This window comes from Phalacrocorax carbo, chromosome 3 (assembly GCF_963921805.1).
Source record: "Phalacrocorax carbo chromosome 3, bPhaCar2.1, whole genome shotgun sequence".
NCBI lineage: Eukaryota > Metazoa > Chordata > Aves > Suliformes > Phalacrocoracidae > Phalacrocorax > Phalacrocorax carbo.
Window position 1 is genome coordinate 89,515,712 of NC_087515.1, and position 14,134 is coordinate 89,529,845.

General features: G+C 43.2%; 1 long non-coding RNA gene across 1 annotated transcript; it reads right to left on the bottom strand.

Moving 5' to 3' along the window:
- Nucleotides 1-7,683: 7,683 nt before the first annotated feature.
- On the bottom strand, nucleotides 7,684-9,362 carry LOC135312880 (uncharacterized). The gene is made up of 3 exons (XR_010372498.1): nucleotides 9,243-9,362; nucleotides 9,075-9,149; nucleotides 7,684-8,952 (listed from the first exon to the last, which is right to left on the bottom strand). It is a non-coding gene; the product is annotated as an uncharacterized LOC135312880 (long non-coding RNA).
- Between the last annotated feature and the right edge of the window lie 4,772 nt (nucleotides 9,363-14,134).

Genomic DNA, 14,134 nt, shown 5'->3' on the forward strand with positions numbered 1-14,134 from the left:
AACAAAACTGTGTTGTTGACACTCTCCTCCCATGGTCCTTTTGGAACAGAAGTCATTCAGAACTTGTAAAATTGTAAATAAAGACAATTTTGCTGGAGAAAAATCCTATGTGGGAAAAGTATCTTAAAAAAATTCCTTCATTAGAAAGAATTGTAGCACAGGCCAGGTTGGATTTTCATGGGAAATGGACCCTAGATGAGAATGTTTAATTTGCCAACTATTAAAACACCTCACAAGAGCATCTTAAAAATTCCCCTGAAATTCCCCCTTAAAAGGAATAAGAGGACTATGTCTAATATAACTAGAAGTTGCTGAAAGAACAGTTGGTTTTTCTCCCCAGCTGGCAATCCTTATTTTTACTCTCTTTGAGTTGAAGATCCTGATGCAGTTTGCTAGCCTAACACTTCACATACTGCACACAGGCCCTGCAGGAGGCACGGTCCAATTCCTCGCTTATTATCGCCTCGGGAGGGGGAAATGTAGTTTGCAAGTGGGAAATGGTGTAAAGACAAAAGCATTGACTTGTCCTGCAGCCCCTGATGCCCAAATGCTGAGTCAGCACTAGAAATTCATCAGCACTGTAACCTGCTGATGAACTGGGCTTATCTCTAGGAACCTAAATATGTTTCTAAAACTGCACCTTGTAGGGAAGACTCATTCCCTATGGTGAACAGTTATTGCCCAGCCACCTTCCCTGTGTCACCTCTGGTTTTAAAGACCTCTGTTTTCATCGGTCGGACCCTCAATCTTCAATTTTCTACCCGAAGAGTCTGAGCCTGTGCACTCATTCCTCATATTGATGAACTGAGCTGTTATTCCTCATACAGAGGAAAAAGCCCATTATACAGGTGTTACATTATTAAAGATGCTTAGGTCACTTAACTCCCACTGAAAAGAAACCCTGGTCCATAAAATCCCTAACTCTTATGTGAAGACAGTGAAACATTAGCTCTCAGGTGCAAAAATCCTTTCTGAATAAGGATATGAGGCTCCTAAATTAATTAGCTACTTTAGGTTTTCTTTCTGAGGGGTATTTTCAGGCTTGGAGCACTGCAGTGTAGCACAGCATGAGTGTCAGGGTCAGGAAACTCCTGGCAAAAATCTATTGTGCCATGGTCTGTTATAGTTTTGTTACTTTACATTTAAACCACTAACTAGAAAAGGAAGCATCTGCTTTTCAAGGTCTCCCAAATGCATCAAGGAAGTCTCTAAGAAAGATCTGCACTGAATTCTCACCTGCAAATGTGTTTTCCATCTCAATTTCTCATCTTGCTGCTTACAGGCGTGTCAAAGACATACAAATATTTACAGATGAATATCATTTATTCAGCTCTGGGGAAATGGTGCTATTTGTATTTATATGGAGACTATCACTTTATACAAGCTAAATGTCACTCTACATGCATTGTTTTTTCAAGGCAATATTTGTTTCTTGCTGCTTTCTGTGCCGAAGACTGATGTCGATGGGGTTTATTTAATCTTCACTTGCTTCTGTACACAACTGCTTTGCAATTCATAAAGAGCCCAAATGGACATATTTGACAGACTAAAACTTAATAGTGTATTAAGGACCTTGAAGCCTTTGAAATCAATGGAAATGTTTCCACTGTGAGCAAAATATTTCAGATTAAGCCTTAGTGAATATATGCCCAATTTCTCACTGATAAAATAAAGCAGATGACTCATCCAATGGCTCTAGACTTGCTTTGAAAGGAAAATTTTGTATGACTGAACAAATACTTTTATTGTAGCAGAAGGCATTGCAGGTCCTTACTCATGTTGAAAAATGTCTCATGTTGGTGAAAAGCACTGGGCTGGTGGCATCAGACTACTGCTGGGGACTGCGAGCGTGGGATTTCCATCTGGCCAGTGTGTTTGCTGCAAGTGCAGGAGAAATTAATTACTGACAGACCACATGGTGTACAACACCCTAAAGGTCAAGGACAGACTCCTGTTTAGTATGAGAAAACACTTCTTGCACAAGTCCTGGGTGCAAATCCTGCTGATGAAGAGATATTCAGCTATTAGACTAGCTGAGCTCTGTCCTGCATGGTGGCCTGATGTACCCTCAGTTTGCCACTGGGAAGAGGAATCCAAGGATGCTGCAGTACCTTCAAGGCAGTATGAGTTTGTATTTGAACTGGACACATGCTACCATTGCAGTCTTAAGGTGAATGCTCATGGGGCTTGGGCCCTGTGCCTCAATTTGAACAAAAATCTCAAGTCAACAGGGCCTGAAGAATCACATGAAAAGATTCTGGAACTTTGCTGTTGGTAGTGGAAGCCATGGGAACCGATAGATCAATGCCAGATGCTCTCTGGGCTGACAGCACATATGGACAATTTTTTGGTTATCCATGTAATTCAGCCACTGTTATGATACTTTGGGGCCTTAGCGATAACCAGTTCTAGCTGTAGCTTTCACCTGAAGGCATACTTTTTCTCTGACACCCTTACTATCCTTACAGCCAGGCTAGAATGTGTATTTTTGTCCATTTCCTGGGGTAACTAAACCATACCTCTGCTTTTGGGGACTTTTAGTTGTGCCCAAGCTCACATAACTGGTACTGTTTCTACATGTCTGGAGCAATTACCATGTAAATAGAAGATAAGCAAAATATATCATTATGAAACTAATTGAATATCAAGCATTTCAGACATGTCATTATATGAATTAGTGGTAATTAGCTGTCAAAACCTAAAAGCACAATATAATTAACCCACAAATACAACATAAAAATAGAGTAATTACAAAAGTTCATCCACTATAAAGATTGAGCTGTCTTTTAACAGGTGCAATAAAAAATGGTGAATCAAACTCTGCTGAAAGTAATGTATATTAAGACAGCAGTAGTTGGTATGTATGTTGGTGTGTATTTGGCTCAATTCTCAGCAGAATGCCACTGGAAGTCATCTGTTTTTCAGCTAAATACTATATATACCATACTTCTGTTTTCCTTTTTGGTAGTAAATTGGTTGTACTGGATACAGAAGACTGTGGTTTATGCTAATAACATCCTAGGATGACTAGCACATCATAGCCTTTTATTAACCAGAAAAACGCTTATGTGAACATTCGTCCTGCCCTTGATTGGATTTTGCTGCAGCAGCTAATAATCATAACAAATAAGAGATACTAATATCATGCTAACAAGGGAAGGGTCACAACCTCACCCTGCAAATCAACCAGAATCTCCCCGCCCCAGCTCCCCTCAGGTGCCTATCTCAGTGGTAGAAGACTGATTTAAAAGGCATGATACATTTCACACCTACTGTGTACATTTCAGATACATCTTTTTTTCATTTTGAACAATATTAATTTCTGAAATAAACCAGACTACTTTAATCATCAGCACAAGCAAAACCTTGATTTACTCTGCCACAGAAAATGAAGGAGACAATGAAGCTGTAGAAGATGGAGAGTGTGTGTCTTTCACTTTACCAGACATCTACTTCAGAAAGTTTGGGTAGATGCAGGCTTGAGTAGAACTTACTGTGGGATCAGAGGTGAGTATAACAAAGTAAAATGTTTTAAAATTCATCAGTTCTATAAAATTCAAACAGCATTACATTCTTTAGTTCATACAGGGACTAAAACTGTGCACATATTTATGTGTGTGTGTGTACATACACAATTACCATGAAATCGTATAGCCAGTCTGCTTACTGAAATACTTACTGAAAGCCTCAGGATTTTTGATCTCTGATCATGAATGCTACAACCATGCTGGCTCACCTGCCCCCGAGATGACAAAAGGAAAGGAGCCAACATTGTGTGACCCCTGCTTGCCCCAGCAAGGGCTGAATAATGCTTATGCAGCATTAGAAGCTTCCTTGTCCCACGTGGGAAGACTTGCTATCTTCCTTTCCACGTTCCATCAGCTTGCAGCTAACACACAGTCCAGCATTGCTTGCAGTTAGAGATGATGCAACATTACTAATCCTTTCTGGACAGGCTGCCAGGCCTGACACTGCTCCTGCTCCATTAAACATGGACATTGCTCACTAGGCAAATCTTCTTCTCTATCTCCAAAGCAAGCACATACTGACCTGAGTGACACTAACTGGACAGAAAGTTAGTTTCTGAACATCATGGTCCTGAAAACCTACCAGAGTCAGTAAATTTTCCTGTCAAAATTTGTGCAAGGTAATATTCCTTGTTCACATAGTGGAAACTCTGGGGCATTATAGCAATGTAACAGAGCAGAACTGGGGTAAGAAAAGGAGCTGCTGGGATTCTTGTGCCTGTTTATTTCTGGGCTGACATGGTACCACTCATGGTGAGGAATTTAGAATTCAGAATTCAATAGATCCAAACCAATCATTTAGGAAATAAACAGAAATATCTGTCCCCAAGCAGAAATCCTCTCTGATGACAGCTTTATTAAAGAGGTATAGATGACCTGGATCCCCAGAACGTATGTATGAGTTAATTTCCTAAATTAGTAATCAGACAGGTAATGTACGGTGTGAGAAACCTTTGCAGAAAATATCTGCCTCTGCCACCTCTATAAGTGGGTGGTCTGCATTTGGTCTTTTCGGACAAAGAGAGGGCTCGAGATGGCTTGGACTAGGCTTGCTTTCTGGTAGCTGCATGCTTTCTGGTAGCTGGTGAAGAACATGGCAGCCTGTCTGTCAGTCTGGGCATCAACATCTTCAGGCTAGGGCAACAGATGAGTCTTGCAGGGTCCGTCGCTCCAGTATAATTTCCTGGGATGCCCAAATCACTGCTAAGGTGTGTATGTAGGTTTGAGAGGTGGTAGAGAATAATGTCCTCTGGTCCCTAGCAATGAGCAGAAGCACTTCTCAAAACTCACAATATCACTGAAGTTGACGACTGCTCTGAGGATCTTGACTGAGCATAAAACAGTACCAATGTCTCTTTTTATAGCTGGACAAGCTGAGGGGCAGAGAGGTGAAGTGTCTTCTCCAGTCACACAAAGAGGTCCTGGAAGAGCTGGGGTTGAAGGCCAGGTTTTCTTCCTCCATTGCCCCACCTGCTCTTCACAATCATGTACACCCAGGAAGTCCGGCCAGTGAGAACTATAGCATCAAGTATGCAATGTAGAATTTTGATCGGAATATTAAAGCCATTGGACTGAAGATGGAGCAAGCTTTATTGATAGGCACAGAATAGTTCCTACCATTACTATTTGGTGGAAATCTTCCTACCAACATTTAGAAAGCTCTGTTTTAAGCTTCTAGTCTAAACTTGCTGTGTAGGCTCCTTCTATAGTAAAAGACAAGACGAAGGTATCTCTGGAGGGCAATTTATTCTTCCTGTCTTAAACCCCTTTTCAGGATTAGCTGAGACACCTGCTTGAGACACCTGTCCCTCTCTACTTCTTGCAGGTAGCTAGATGAGCATTTCAAATGGGACTCTCAACTTTAAGATGACAAATGTGTGATGAGATGAATTCCAACTTCTTGGTGGGCCAAGAGGAGGTTTGGTTAGCCCGACAAATGGTTGGTGAATACCACACTACAGCAAAGCATGAGCATCCTGCTTCAGTCATGTGGAGTGACACATCACTAGAACCACAGCAAGCCAATGCTTGCAGATATTCATACGCCCTTTGTGTTTAGCTCAGTATCTTTACAGTCAGCCTAATTTCTTCTTAACCTCTTGGACCTTGCTATTGCACCTCTTGAAATGAATGAGGTGTTTATACTTGCTCTCCCACCAGACACCCTGAATAGAAATGACTCTGAAGAATCCTGAATTGAGGTGGCTGGATCTGCACATGCTTAGCCCTCTTGGACTGCCCTATGGCAAGAACCTGCAAGAACATATGCAGAAAAATCCAATGTGAGCAGGCAATATATTGCTCATAACTACAAAGCACTTTGAGCTGAATGATCTCCCTTATTTCAGCTGGACTTGTTTCTTCCTCTGCTGCTCTAGGAAGGATGGAGCCCAGCAGTTCAAAGTTGCTGCCTTCAGTCACTTCTGAGCTGGGCAAGTGCTTGCACTGTGCAGGAGAAATACAACTTTTTCTCTGCTAGCAAAACTGAAGGAGCTGACATTCTTGTTCAGACTTGCAAAAAGTCACATGGAGGCTGAAAAATGGGAATTTTCAGCCCAGAGGGAAAATACGAGTAGCTGCAGAGGGTGAGAATTGAGAGGCAGGAAATCAGACTTGTCCATAGGAATGATCTTAATCAGGTGTTGACTCTTGCCCCGTAATGGCACCACCACTTTGGACAACACAGCACAGAAATGCTAAAGATTCACCCAGAAAGTGGAAAAATGAAACTATTTTTTCAGCCTGTGCACCTGCTTTGTGTCAATATGCCAGAACCACCACCTCTACCACCAAATCCCAGTACTAAAGCACACAGTGAAAGATTTGTAATGGAAGCATCAAAGAAGGGCCAACTTTTACCATCATTTTAGCATTGCTTTTCTTTTCCCTTTTTTTTTTTTTTTACCACAAACATCATCTATCCATTTCTCTGCTTTGTGTAAACGTGAACTGCATTTATGAAATACAGCCATAAAATGCTGCTTGTGGGTACTGCTGTGGGTACATTACAAGCAAGAGCTCTCTGAAACTTTGATTTACAAAAGAAAGCTTTTTGCTTTATTCTAGGGCTATCACTTTTGCCAACTTTATTACTGAAGACCAGTGGCACACAAGGAAAAATCTACAGTTACGGAACACAAAACATCTTTCCTCTGTCAGTTCTCAACTGAGATTAATTTAACTTCCAGCTATCTTCAGATGTGTTGGTCTCATACATTCACACCCAGTAACTTCCAGAGTGTACTTAGTTCCTTACACAATGTCTCACAGGAACGCATTATCTGACCACTGCTACAAATGTATAAAGTTCATTTGCAAAACTGCCTAGTTTTCAGGGTGTGGTAGCTCCATAAACTCACTACCAATACTTAGCATCCTCTGAATTGGTATACCAATCACTGACAATCTGGTCTTGACTCAAGATCAGGCTCCAGAAAGCAGATAAGGTCTTCACCCCTTTCCCAGCTTAAGCTCTTTAATGTATCATTCTCAGTTGACACTGTACATGCCATCCCTAACAGTACCAGCAGGAATCAAGACTCTACCATGTTCAGTACTGGTAACCAATAACCAAACTTGGAAGTGAGCAAATATGCTTCCTACAGCAGCTAACGTTGAATCTTACTGCAGCAAAAGTGTTCTTCTTGTTGTAGAGCGTGGGACACTGTAGCGTTTTCTAGCTGCTGCTTTCATAGTCCTGTCAGCCCCAGCGTTGTGCCAGTGCTGCATTTTGCACTGCTGGGGTATGGCCAAAATCACAGCCTACAAATGCAATGAGTGCGGTTGTGGTGACAGCTGTCCACTGCAGCGGTGCTCTAAACCTTTTGTCCAAAACCAAAGGCAACCTCCTTGGAAGGACTGCAAAATGCAGAGATGAGGCACCTAGAATGAGTTTGTGGGCATTCCACCAATTGCCCTCAATTTTCTGTTGCCATCCTTTTTTTCCATACTTCTGTATTCACTTTGTCCCCTTCCATGGTTAGGTCACAGAGTGGACAACAAATAGTTTTGAATTATGCCTGCCATCTAAGACTAGCTACAGGACATGCTCTCATGACAATAATTGTGACAGCTTACGCAACATAAGTGTTTTAAATTATTTTGTATGTTAATTATGGTCATCAATTAATTTAAGTGAAAAAACAGCCACCAAAGGTTCAGCAGCATGCTTTGTATTTATTGAAAGGCATGAGTATGATCATTTGGGCAGGCAGCTAACATAACAGTGGCTTTTCTTAGATAAGCTTAAGGTAGGTCTGTTGCCTTCATCCTAACATCCCTGTTTTCCCACAGCCATGTGCCCCAAGCTGAGGCACGTGATCCAACTTGACCAAAGGCTGGGAGGCACGGACTAGACCCCAGTCCCTGCGAGAAATTAAGTCCCACCATCCTGTGGGCTGTGGGGGACTGGTGAGTCACTACTCTCCCGCTATGCACTGTCATGGGGCACAGGCAGCACAGTAGGCTGCCAGGGTAGTGAATCATATCCCTCACAAACCACAAAACATCACAGGAGGTGTGTCTGGAGAAATCACCAGAGAGATGCACCCACCTGCCGCACAGCCCAAGCACCCCCAAAGCTCGTGACCCAGAAGAGGTTGCAGCTGTGGGCTGCCAAAGGCTGGTGTTGCCCTCCTGCTTGCCCACTCTTTGCAGGAATGGCCAGGCCATGGGTTCCCTCCTGGCTCTCCCTCCAGTGATGAAGAAGCTGCTAAACTTGGGACCATGCTGGAGGGCAAGAAGCAGCTGAATGCTCTGGAGGCATTGCACTGCTCTGTTGACGCAGAGGTGCTGGTGACACGGGGACTCCTCAGCTGGGAGAGCATCTCTCAGGGCACTGGAGGGCTGTAAAAGGGAGGCTGAAACAGCTTGGATGGCTCAGGTTGCTGCAGCAAATTAAATATGATGAAACACAGTAGACAGGTTTATATGCTCTATTAACTATATTAGACCTTCATATCAGAGTGATTTATTGCTGGATTCTACACAGCACAGATGAAGGGCCGAAACTCCTCCAGTTGAGGTCCTTTCCAGAGGCCTTGGCATAGAAGATACATCTGTGTTAGCAGGAGTTGGATATTTATTCTATAGGCTGCCCTAGCAATGTTAGGGGAGCAGCTGGAGCCCTCTAAAAGACAACTCCTAGTTGTCTTTTATCACGTTGGCACTGCTTGCACCCTTGATAGGAAATAGCAGTCCAAAACAGTGTTGAGGCTTCATGGAGACTGTCCAGCAAGTCTTCCTCTTAATGACAATGTGAGAGGTACTCCATGTTTCAAATCAGTTTGACTTGCTTCTCACCTAGTGATCTGCTGGAGCAGCACTGGTTGTGGAGAAGATGATCTCCCTCATACTCATGCTGGTAGAGTTGCTGCCCACTTCATCCATTGCTGAACAGTGGCAAACATACTCCTGGGCTGACTGCCTGTAGGAGGAAAATGAGGCAATTCAGAGGTTATTCATACCTGCCCCACTGCAGCGGTTGCAAGCAGGAATATTTGTGCTACTCCTCATGCTCCTCTGCATCGTGGATGTGCAGGCACTCACCTTTGATGGATGATTACTCTTGGATGAGGTTGCTAATGGCTTCAGTTATGTCGCTCATGAAGCTGATCATGGTTTCTGAAAGACCCCATTAACACTGCATTAGAATCCTGATAGATTTCATTCACTGAATTATTTAATTACTTAAATTTTTTAAACATATCAGAATACCTTCTAAGTCAAACGTGACCTCTTGGTCTTCTGTGAGAGGGGCTGACCTTGAGCACACTTCAGCGGGCTGTTGCACCCTTGCTTTTCTCTTCACACACACTCTCCCTACAGCACTCAGCCTTGTACCTTCAGAAAAAGGTGTTATTGAGGAAAGAAGCATGCTAAGTGGTTTTCTTTTTTTTGTGATTTATCCAAGTGCCTGTTTGCTCCCACATGCCATGAGTGGATAATTGCTGTTCTCAATCAAAGTTAAAATTACTAATGCTCTTGTCTGTGGAAATTTAGTGCAGAAAAGAAAAAGGTTAATGATGCTGCTGTACTACTGATCTTACTATGACCTGTCATGTCTTCATCCCTGCACCCCTGTGCAGCATTATTATACTGACTGGTTATTCCAGTCCATATCTCCACTGAAACCGATGTAAGTCCACTCTATCTGGTATTCTGCTACAGTGGTGAAACTTGTGTGAAAAAAAGCCATATAACCAACAATAGAAAACCAGTGTTTTTTCAGACACTACGTACATCATCCAGTGACACTGACAATTCAACAGTATGCTGATAGTGATTAGCACAGAGCATTACTCTGTTCTTCTCTTGAATATATGCTTATAGCAGTAAATTTTGCCTACATATTTCCTCAGAGATGGAAGCTGTTGAAATTATTTTGCACAAGATGTTGGAGTAGTCTGAAAAAAATTGAGCAGCAACAACAACCACTCTTGCTTCAAGTTATTGACACTTCAGTGTCTGCCTGCAGTTCTGACATACATAGACAATATACCATTAATTCTCTTTTTTAATTGCGTTCACCCTGGGGTCTTTTGTGACTCACAGGTTATGACTACTTTTTAGTTGCAGTCTGCTACAATTTTTTGTCAGTCTAAAAGGGCAGAGAACTGATTCCTTTCACTTATATATTCCCAATCTTCTGCTGAACACATTTAATTTATGGAAATAGTGGAACTAGAAAATGGGACAGCATTAGATTTTCATATATTCATGTACAAGGTCATTTTTAGTTGAGATAGATGAACTCTGATGGATTACAGAGGGTCAAATTATATGTATCAAATTATATGATGTAGTGATGGAGTGGTTTGGCCAAGTCACCATAGGCTCCTTATCTGCAAAGGTCCCATATCAGGCAACTGAAACCATTCTTGGGTACTTAATCAAAAACAGTCTGGTTTGCAGGGTTTGTCAGCGTGCATGGGTCACTGACTAAATTACTCCATCTGTATGGTGAGAGTAACTAAAATGATTGCTTGTTGGGTTGTCTGGGATCAAGCCACCCTTTGTCCGAGTGCCTGGTCCTTGACACACTGGAGCCTTCGGCAGAGGGATGAACCTACCCCTTGGGTGCCTCCAGCCCAGTCACAGCACCATCAAGTACTGCTAGTTCATTGTGGCTCTTTAGAGAAAGATTAGCAAATTGCAAAATTCCCTCTTAAGATATAATTCTGTCCTAGGGTTGTCCTCCTGTGTATCCTGGATGTCTTCAGTGTGCCCTTGTGTACTCTTCCTGGGGCTACATGGAAGCTTTGTTGTCGCACTGACTCCAGTTCACAGACATGCAGACCTGTGTCCTCTTGATATCACTTCATACCTTCTTTCACAGACCTAATACATAGCTCTTGGCAGCTAGTGGAAAGATTTCAATTTTTCCCCAAATTTTGGAAGAATCACTCCCAAATTCCCCAGTCCCAGTTTTCCCAAGACTGTTTCTTGGAGCCTTGCTGCAATATAAACCTAAATTCAGAAAGTCTTAAGCACAGGCCTAACAGGTAATTCAGCAGTACTTCTGGAGGTGGTTGCTGGGGCTGTTTCCTTGCTGAAAATTAGACATGTATTTAGTTGCCAGTGAATCACCCTCAACAACTGCCAGCATAGGGCTAGCATGGGTGTGGGCTCTGAGGCTAAGCCGTGAGCCAAGTGTGCAAGGTGCTGCCCTCTCAGATATAAGCCATGGCAGTTTCCCAGAGTCCTTGCAGTTCCGGGTGTTTATGCCTTAGGAGGCCAAAAGGGAGCTAATTTAATGCATGTGATCAGGCACGCCTAAGACAGTTCTTGCCTTTGTTATATTTGCAGGGGAATAAAAACAAGTAGAAGGAAAACTCTGCTATTATGAGCAGAGCTTGACATTCCCAGTACATTAGCACATGAAATGATCTGGTGATGGAGTAAATAAGATGTGAATTACTCTTAAAAAGCTTTTACAACAAATGCTAAGATGCTTCCATCTCAAAGGTGACCTGTAATCGTTTACAATTTGCAAAAATCACCACATCAATGAAAATGAGGGTTACAATACAATTATTACAAATGCTTAAAATAATCAAGTTAAAGTATTCAGCACAACTGGCTTCAAATATGCCTTTTCATTTTCAGCTAAGGCCCTATGACTGTATACTAGCAGCTGGTAGCAAACATCTCCACAAGAGCCCTCTGCTTTTGCAGAAGCAGCACAGCTTCTCTGCTGAATGCAACAGTTTTTGTTAGTTCTTAAAAAATACCTGGCTTCGTAACTCTTCTGGAGGCCCTGCAGGCTGAAGCTGGATGTTGTCCAGCTGTGGCAGTCATGTCCTCGCTACGCTTTGTCTCTGTCCCCCAACAGTGATTTAATTTTATCCCACTGCCTCCCATGGTGTCACTTGAGCAAGGAGCTGGCAATCTGCCCTGGACATCTGAATGGCAAATGCAGGTAGGCAGAAATGTAGCTACATCAGGGTACGGTGGTCCACGAGACAGCTGCTGCAGCCAGGTGTGCTGGCAGGAGCTCATGCCAGTCCTGCTGCGTTCTGGATTAGGATTTCAACATCTTGATGGGATTTTTAAACAGATTTTTTGCCAGCCTCATATTATAACCCCCAAAGCCAGCAATTTATTCAATTTAGAACAGCTTTACTCAGAGATGTCTACCCACAGTGTCCCCCAATCTGGAGGCACAGGAAAGGAAGTCACTTACAATTAATTTCTTTTTCTGATTATTTTCCAGTATTCCTCTATTCAAAATAACTTGGAGCTGTGCATAAAGGCTGATTATCAAATCTATCTAGGAGATTTATTGACAGAGCTGTGCATCTAAATCTCCTTAACCATGTTTCAGCAGTCTCAGACACATGGTGTTAAACTGGCAATGGGATTTTTGAATTGTAGATGGTGAAATGGAAGAATGAGCACCAGGTTTAGAAACTAAGGTGTGACTTCTGCATAGGGCAACCTGCTGTGAGGTTGCATTGTGAGTAGTGGCATGGAGGAAGGATCACCTTGGCCTGAGGAAACCATATGTCATGGACTGCAACAGGCTTTATTAAACTCCCCAAGAGGCATGCACTAGGACAGCAGCACCACTCTTAAAAATACAGCAAATTTTGCACCTAAGCAGGGTGGAGTTTGACAGATTTACACCTTTGGAAACAGCCATGGATGGCATGCTTTGCTCAGATGAATTGTTATGACCTGCAGGAGCAGAAGTTGGGACCTGGAGCTGACATAGTTTCCTGATTGAACTGAAAGCAAGAGAGTGGAGATACCCTTTCTCCCCAAGACCCAGTCTCACAGCTTTGCCATATTATTTTGACATGTCTTCTCCACCCTTAGAATTTTAACTCATTTGTAACAATACCTTTTAGCTTGGAAACATTGTTGATTTTCTCTGCAGACTCTTGCCAAAAAAAGGGAGAAAAAAGAAAAAAAAGAAAAAAAAAAAGAGTAGGTGTTTACTACAGGCCACCTGATCAGGAAGAGGAAGTCAATGAGGCCTTCTACAGGCAGATGAAAGTAGCCTTGCAATTGGAGGCCCTGGTCCTCATGGGGGGCTTCAGCCACCCTGAATATTTACTGGAAAAGCAACAAGGCAGGCCATGCATGATCCAGAAGGTTCCCTCAAATCATCGAGGACAACCTTTTGATGCAGGTGGTGGAGGAGCCAACGAGGTGAGATGTGCTGCTTGACCTTATATTAATGAACAAGGAAGGCCTGGTTGAGGATGTGAGAGTTGGGGGTAGCCTTGGCTGCAGTGACCATGAGATGGTCCAGTTTAGGATACTGCGAGGTAGAAGCAGGGCTATGAGTCGGGTGACAACCCTGGACTTCAAGTTGGCCAACTTTGGCCTCTTCAAAGACCTGCTTGGGGGAATCCCAAGGGTTAGGGCTCTAGAAGGCAGGGGGATCCAAGAGAGCTGGACAGTATTCAAGGACCACTTCCTCCGAGCTCAAGAGCGGTGCACCCCCAGGAGGAAGAAGTCAAGTAGAGGAGCCATGAGACCTGCATGATGACCAAAGAGCTTCTAGAGAAATTCAAATGGAAGAGGGAGGCTCACAGTATGTGGAAAAAGGGACTGGTCACTTGGGAGGAATATAGGAATGTTGTCAGGGTGTGCAGAGATGCAACGAGGAAGGCCAAGGCCCACTTGGAATTAAATCTGGCAATGCATGTCACAGGTAACAAGAAGGGCTTCTTTAAATACAGCAGTAGTAAACGGAAGGCTGGGGATACAGTGGGCGCACTGCTGAAAGAGGAAGGGGCCCTGGTGATGCAGGATGCAGAGAAGGCAGAGTTACTGAATGCCTTCTTTGCTTCAGTCTTCACTGCTAAGGCTGGCCCTCAGGCATCTCAGCCCCCAGAGGAGAGAAAAAATCTGGAGAAAGGAAGATTTACCATCGGTTGAGAAGGATTAGGTCAGAGATCACCTAGGCAAACTGGATCCTCGCAAATCCATGGGCCCCGATGGGATGTACCTGCGAGCGCTGAGGGAGCTGGCGGATGTTCTTGCAGAGCCACTCTCCATCATCTTTGAAAGGTCGTGCAGGACAGGAGAGGTGCCCGAGGACTGGAGGAAAGCAAATGTCATTCCAATCTTCAAAAAGGGCAAAAAGGAGGACCTGG